This window comes from Chenopodium album, chromosome 6 (assembly GCF_948465745.1).
Source record: "Chenopodium album chromosome 6, dcCheAlbu1.1, whole genome shotgun sequence".
Taxonomy (NCBI): Eukaryota; Viridiplantae; Streptophyta; class Magnoliopsida; order Caryophyllales; family Amaranthaceae; genus Chenopodium; species Chenopodium album.
In genome coordinates, this window is record NC_137839.1 from 27,106,324 (window position 1) to 27,114,019 (window position 7,696).

The 7,696-nt window shown below is 37.1% G+C and overlaps 1 non-coding gene across 1 annotated transcript; it reads right to left on the reverse strand.

Moving 5' to 3' along the window:
• Nucleotides 1-4,739: 4,739 nt before the first annotated feature.
• On the reverse strand, nucleotides 4,740-4,846 carry LOC145637565 (small nucleolar RNA R71). Its single transcript, XR_014114336.1, has one exon. It is a non-coding gene; the product is annotated as a small nucleolar RNA R71 (small nucleolar RNA).
• Between the last annotated feature and the right edge of the window lie 2,850 nt (nucleotides 4,847-7,696).

Genomic DNA, 7,696 nt, shown 5'->3' on the forward strand with positions numbered 1-7,696 from the left:
GCACTTAGACATAACCGTTCCTTTGGGTTCGACCCTTGACTTACCTCTATACTTGTATTTAGGTTTGTTAAGTGTTTATAAATTTAGTTTGACTAAGGGAGGATTAGTTAATGACCTTGTTTCCCCTCGTCACTTTGATCAGCTCTAAGTGATGGAATTACTATATAGTATACCATTATAGTAAGTGAGAGTATCGTAGGGTTTCAAGTATTAAATTGCATAATTTCACGAACTATATTCGTTCGCACCTAAATAAGATCTACAAGAATTACACATCAAGAAACACATAATTAGACCTTTGATGCTTGATTTTCACGTGCGATCGACCACAAATTTTAGAAGAACAAGAACCTCAAACGCGATTCCTCTACTTGGTCCCCAAGCTTGGATTGAACCTCCACTAACGCCAGTTAGTTAGGCACAAAAACCTTTGAACCACCTTCTACGGAGAACAAAGAATAGAAACCAACCACGAGCACCATCACAACACTACCGTGCACAACGTGCTACTGTACGCTCATATGGACATGAGGGAAGAGAGAGTGTGAGAATAGGGTTTGGTGCTTACACTTCAATTTTCAATTGATTGGTTAATTGTGTTACATAAACCTAGGCAAAAATCTATTTTTATACTACACATATAATTAGAATCCTATTCAAGTCCAAACTCATAACACAAGTCAAAACTACTCCCTTTTGATTTCTCCATATAGCCGAACACCCCATGATGAGGCTTAATAGCGGGCCTTCTTTCTTGTTCAATCCAATACCACAAAGTGTGACCTCATAGGATCTATAATTCTATTGGGCTTAGGGCCTGATCTGATTTACTGAATTGAGTTGAACTAAACTGATTAGAGCTGAACTGAACTGAACTAAACTGAACTATTTGACTATTGATCTTTAACTATGAATTAATGACCTTTGATTATTTATTATTATATATATGTGTATATAGAAATTACATATTAAAATATTTATGAAAAAATATTAATATATATAAATATATATATATATATAGCTTTTAAAAGATTAACAAAAAAGAAGGGAAAAAAAGCAACGGTCATCCTTTCTCTTTATTAGCATTAACACAAGGCCTAACCTCAAACTAACTTTCTCTCTCTTTGCCTCTTCTTCCTCCCATAGTCCTCCAAATTTGGCAACAAGGGTTGATTCTCCTTGTGGTTTTTCGAAGTTCCTGATCTCCAGTCCTCTGCTTCTCCGCTCAGCGTTGAGGCTAGGACCGAGGGTGCTCTTCTGGAATCTTCTTGTAGGTGATTCGGCAATGCCACGGTGCCTTGGGGGTGTTGGGTGTTATCGGTGGTTATTCTGCCACCTGATGGTGTCCAAGGTTTGTTTCTTTCCTCTGTCTTTTGTTTAAATAATATATATTTTTTGTAGGTTAGAATTTGAGTATGAATTCAATTATGAATTGAATAATTGAAGAATTGAATTGAAGTAATGAAGTATAATGTTGCTGTTTATATGACCAAATTTGTTGTGTCTATGATTATAACTTGGTGATTAATAAATTAAATTTGTTATGTTGATGAATTAATTGCTGATTTCCTAGTTTATGAATTGAATTGGAGGTTTTTTTTTTCCTTTTTTATATAAAAAAAAAATTTAATTTTCGATTTAACTTGCTAGTGACTTACTTCCTCCGTTCTATTAATATTGCAACAATGGACCTTTTGCACTATTCATCACTCTCGTTTGACCATATAATATGAGTTATACGTTAAGCAAAATATAGTCAAGTGGGATCTTGTTGGGTTCGTCTCATAAAATACTTTCACAATATCAACTTTTATAATTTTTACTTTTACACAATTATAGATATTTAGCATATAAAATGTGTTTTGGGATGCGTAATTTCCTCCTTATTGCAATATTAACAGAACGGAGGAAGTATTTTACAAGCCTTAGAGTTGTCAGGAAGTTTGTGTTGTAATGTTTATTATGTTACTTTGGATGTTGTTTAGCCATATCTTGTTTGCAATGAGTTCCAAACGGGCATCTTTCACTTCGGATATTGTGACCACTTTTGGGAAACTTGTCGGAACATGTCTCCCTATATGGTGGGAAAACTAATTGGGATGATATTGCAAATATTTTAAACATCCGAACTGGGAAAGAACTTTGCACCCCTTTCTATTAAGAATTGGTTCACGAATATGAAAGAAAAACACAAATCTTGGAATGAATTAAAGAAATGGACTGGTATTGGATGGAGCAATGGTTGTCCTCAAGTTGATGTTCAATCAGAAAAATGGCTAGCCTTTTGTTAGGTACTTGTTAACTATTCCTCCTTTTTAATTTGTATAATATAGACACATTTTCTCCTTTTACTAATATATTTCTTTGAAATGGTATTAATTTTCAGAAATATAAAGCCAACGCAAAAGCGTTTCTTAAGGCTTCATTAGAGAATGAGGTTGAATGAAATAGGATTTTTTTGTAGTGGTTATGCAACTGGTGATTTATCTTTTACAACTACTTCACTTAGGATGAAACAGAAGGAAGTATTCAATGTGAAAGATGCTATTGAAGCTGAAGCATTTGGTGCCTCTGATGATGTTGAGGAAATTGAAACCCGCAACAGTGCCATCCAGCCTTGTATTATACATACTTAGTGACTTAAAAAAGCTTAAAAGCATTGACAGCCAACCCTCTAGGATATCTAGTAAAAGGTCAATGCAAGAGATATTGATGCATGTCTTGATCAATTGAGGGGATCCTTTGTGAGTCAATCTCTAAGCCTAAAAATGCTTTTGATTAAGTTTGATATGTCCATTTTATATAGTATTTTACCCTCGTCTCTTGGTCATAATTAGTAGAGTTTTTGGCTCTTTAGAGCCACTTTTATTACTAATTGGTGTTTTCAAGTGATTTCGTAGATTTGGTTGACTTTTATAGGGATTTGCACTTTTGGAGCATTTTCCCAGGATTTTATGGAGTATCTACGAGTATTGGAGATACACAACCATCCTTCATAGCCTAGGGCTGGTTAGAGCCATCGAACGGGTGACTAAGACGCGCCCGGCCGGGCGGGGGAAGTGAAGCTAGCGCCCGAACTCACGCCCGGCCGGGCGCGAGAGACGCACCTGGAAGTAAAAAGGCGGGCCTCGCCCAATCGGGCGCGTGTCAGCATTAATAGATGTTTAATCGTTGTTTAAGTTTGTTTTAGCTTAGGATTCTTGCTTAATATAAATACTTTTCCGTTAAGCGAGTTGAGGATCTTCTTTGGACTCTTTCTTAATTCTTCTCTTTGATTTTCTCTCTCTACTTAGCTTTTAGATTAGTTTCTCCCTCTACAACTTTGTTCTTTACTCAATCCTTAATTTAGATTATTTGGTAACGATTTCTTCTACTTTAATCTCAGTTATTTACTTTAATTCTTTCATCATGTCTTATTTTATTGCTTTGATTAGTTTAGATTTAATTATGTGTGAGTAGTTTCTTTCTAGGGTTTGTGGGGATCCATAAATAATATGAAGCGGCAATTTATTGTTGTTAATTATCAATGCTAGATTAATTTCCTATTGATTTATTTAATGCTCTGTGACTAGATTAGGCCTGATCTTTTATGCATGAGTTTGACAATATTGATTCGAGATTCGAGAGATGAGAATTGATTTTTAGGTCTAGTTTCAATCGGCAGGTTATTTTATAAATGGTTAAGTCGGGATTCGAGAGATGAGATTTATTACAGGTAGATTAATTCTGTGATTGTAATACGTAGCGAAAGCCCTTTATGATCTGATTAATTATGCATTGATGATTGATTATTATGTTTTACCCTGGAATGTTATTTATTGGTGAACCTACCCTAGGCCTTTATTCATTGTTTTCTCTTTACTCTTAATCTCCGTAGTTTAGTTTTATATCCATATTATTAAATTTTTACTTGATAATTTAGATTGCTTTAATTAATTAGGAATAGAAAGACCAGTTTCCCCGTGGATTCGACCCTACTTCCCTATCTATATTAGTTAAAGGATTTAGGAATTACTTTTGATTAGGTGATACGACTTTAGCCTGTCAAAATTTGGCGCCGTTGCCGGGGAAACGGTTTTATTTTTATTTCTGATTATTTTTGTAGTTTAGGTTATTTCCTATTGTCTCAAAGAACGTTAGTTCTTTGAAGCAAGTCTCATATTTGCTTTTAGTTATTTGTTTATGCCCAGGTGTTCCAGATCAGGTTACATCCCATTCGATCCTGAGATCGAACGATCCTTCCATAGACAAAAGTATTTTTACAAGCAAATTTTGGCGGGTTCTAGTGATAATAATAATCACCGAGACCCTCCAACTGATTCTAGCGATTTAGAGGTATCTTCAGATCCAGAATCAGAGATGGCGGTACCTAAGAAGCTCAATGATTATTCACAGCCAAAGCTTACAGATTTTCCTCACCTTACTCCCACTCCAGCTCTTGACGGGGTACAATTCGAAATTAAACCCCAATTTATCACGATGATAGAAAGGAAGCAATTAGTGGAGCTAAGGGTGAAGACCCAAATCTTCATATTGCAGACTACTGTCAGTACTGTAATACCATCGGGCAAGCTGGGGTCACAAAAGACCAAATCAAGGAGATTCTCTTTCCTTTCTCTTTAAATGGAAAAGCCAAATTATGGTTTAATGGATTAAATAGAACTGCACTTGGTATAACTGACTGGGAAACTCTTGTTTTGAATTTTTATAATAAATATTATCCTACAGAGAGAACAGCTGTACTACGGAGTGCTATTCAGAACTTTGCCCAAGAGGCCGATGAAACTTTATATGAGGCTTGGGAGAGGTTCAAGGATCTACAAAGAGAATGCCCCCACCATAATCTGGCACAATGGCAGTTGATCCAAGCCTTTTACAATGGGATTGGAAATTCATCTAGAATAATATTGGATTCTATAGCTAGTGGGAGGTTTATGAACCTTAATGTTGATGATGCAGGTCAAGTTATTGAAGATATGGCAATTCATAACTCCCAATATGGGAATCTAAGAGGTTATTCTAACAAGGGGAAATATAGTGTCGACTCTGTATCCTTTTTACAAGCTCAATTAACCTCTATTTGCTAGAAATTAGATAAGCTTAGTACTGCAAATGTAGCTAATGTTTCTGCAATTAATAATAATGCTTATGAGGCTTTCTGTGAAAATTGTGGAATTTTAGGTCAGTGGGAGCAAGATTGCAGGAGTTCCGTGGAGCAGATCAATGCCTTTCAAGCTTATAGGAAGAATAACCCATACTCCAACACTTACAATCCTGGGTGCCGAAATCATTCGTATCTATCCTACTGGAGCACCAATGTTCATAACCCTGCAGGGCTAAAGAGTAGTACTAATATATTTGATTTTACATTGCAGGGTACGATTCCAGGGAAAGTAGCAACTCCAGATAAGAGCAGTAATGCTCCATATCCAGTTATCAATTTTCCATTCCCAAATCGTCACTTGAAAACAAATTTGGATAAGCAGTTTGGTAAGTTTCTAGAGATGGTTAAAGATTTGCAGGTAACAGTTCCCTTCACTGAATTAATTACACAAATTCCTGCATATGCAAAATTCATAAAGGAAATATTGACAAGAAAAAGGTCTATTAGTGAGGTAGAGACAGTAGCTTTCACTGTAGAATGTAGTGCCGTACTTCAAAATAAATCTCCACCTAAATTAAAAGATCCAGGTAGTTTTTCTATTCCTTGTCATATTGGCAATCTAATGATTGATAATACATTATGTGATTTGGGCGCTAGCGTTAGTGTTATGCCTTTAATTTTTCTGTGTGTTCCAAGCTAAATATGGGTAAATTAAAAGATACCAATATTACTTACTAATGGTTGATCGTTCTTTTAAATACCCCTTAGGTGTTTTAGAGGATGTTCCTGTTAGAGTAGGTAAATTTTATATACCTGTTGATTTTGTTGTTCTTGATATGGCTGAGGATATGCAAACCCTAATTATTTTGGGTAGACCATTCCTTAACACCGCAGGAGCAATTATAGATGTGAGATGTGACAAATTAACAGTATCAGTAGGGGATGATAAAATTATTTTTAATCATAATAATACCCCTAAAAGCCCCATGACAGAGGAGAAATGTTTTAGTGTTGATGTGGTTCAAAACTATTCTAACAAGCCCCAAGCTCTTGTAAAAGATCCCTTGGAGGCGGTATCTTGTGTTGCATCTTCTACAGATGAAATAGACAAATGGCAAAAGGAAGTTGATGCAATAGAAAGAGCCCTCTACACTGTCGGTCTTGGCTTTGAGGATGAGAAGGTGGAATTAAACAAGCAAGCTATGGAAATTGAGCCTACAGTAAGTGTTCAGCCAGATTGAGTTGCAAGTGCTAAATGTAGTGACAATCTGAAGCAACCATCGATCGAAAAGGGGTCTCTAGTGTGTAGTATTGAAGAACCCCCAATCCAAGTCAAGGAGGACCCACCAAATAAGGTGAATTGGTGTCCTACAGGGTATGTTAGGAAGCCGCGTCGTGGCCTAAACACCGCTCGACCGGGTGAGAAACCACCTGACCAAGCGTTAGGCCAAGGGTCCTAGTTCTTATACTTGGCAAGAAGGTCGTGCGGGATCTAGATAAATCAGCGTTTTGCGGGAGGCAACCCGTATTTTAATGCTTTTTAGACTAGTTTTTCTTTTCTTTTTCTTGTGACAGGAGAGAGGAGGGAATCTAATGAGTTTTAGTACAGGTTTGAAGGAAAAGAGTTAGCCAAAAATTGATGAAAAGAAGAAAGAAAAAAAATCGTCCAAGCTAGCCTCGGGCCCCATCTGGCGAAGCTCACATGACCGGGCGCGAGAGCAAGGGTTCAAAAATTGTAATTTTCGCCTGACCGGGCGAAGGTTCGCCCAACCGGGCGCGAAATTTGACGTATACGGACATTTTTTACTGCCTGATCGGGCGAAGCTCGCCCGAACGGGCGCGAGTGGAGAAGAAAATTTGGGCAACAGATCACCCGATCGGGAGAAGCTCGCCCGACCGGGCGCAAGAGCAACAAAGAATTAACGCCCTGATCGCCCGATCGGGCAAAAGCTCTCCCGACCGGGCGCGACACCAGCCACGCCCCCTTCTTCTTCTTCTTCCTTTCTTCTTTTCTCATTTCTTTCTCTTTCCTCCATAACTTTATCTCTTTAAAACCTTAAAACCTCTACCTTCTCTCTAAGTTTTCTTTTCCATATCTTACCCAAATCCAATAATTTTTACATATTCTTAATCCTCCCTCCATCCTCTACAATCCTACATAAAAAATTTCAAGTTTCAATCAAATAATTTCATACCCATTTTTCTATTATGGCTTCAAAGTGGGCTCGATCAATTTTTGGGAGGAGTTCTAGTTCGAGGGAGGAGTACGATCTAGATTTGTAACTCCCCTATTGGCCAACAATCCAAATTGTTAGCCAGGAGCAAAAAGAACGGCTAGAACACCTTGCCGGGCGGGAGGTAATTCCTTCACGGTGGTTACACCGCCCTATATTTGAATCTTATGGTTTGTATGATTTTGTTAAACGTTTTTTGAATGATATAGGAATGAGAAAATTCGTTGACATTCATTATCCTACATACCGTGAATTAACATATGAATTTTTGTCCTCTTTGAAAGTTGTAAATAGTAGTAATGGACCGAACTTATTTTTTAGGTTGAACAATAGGAATATTAGTTTGACATATGTTGAA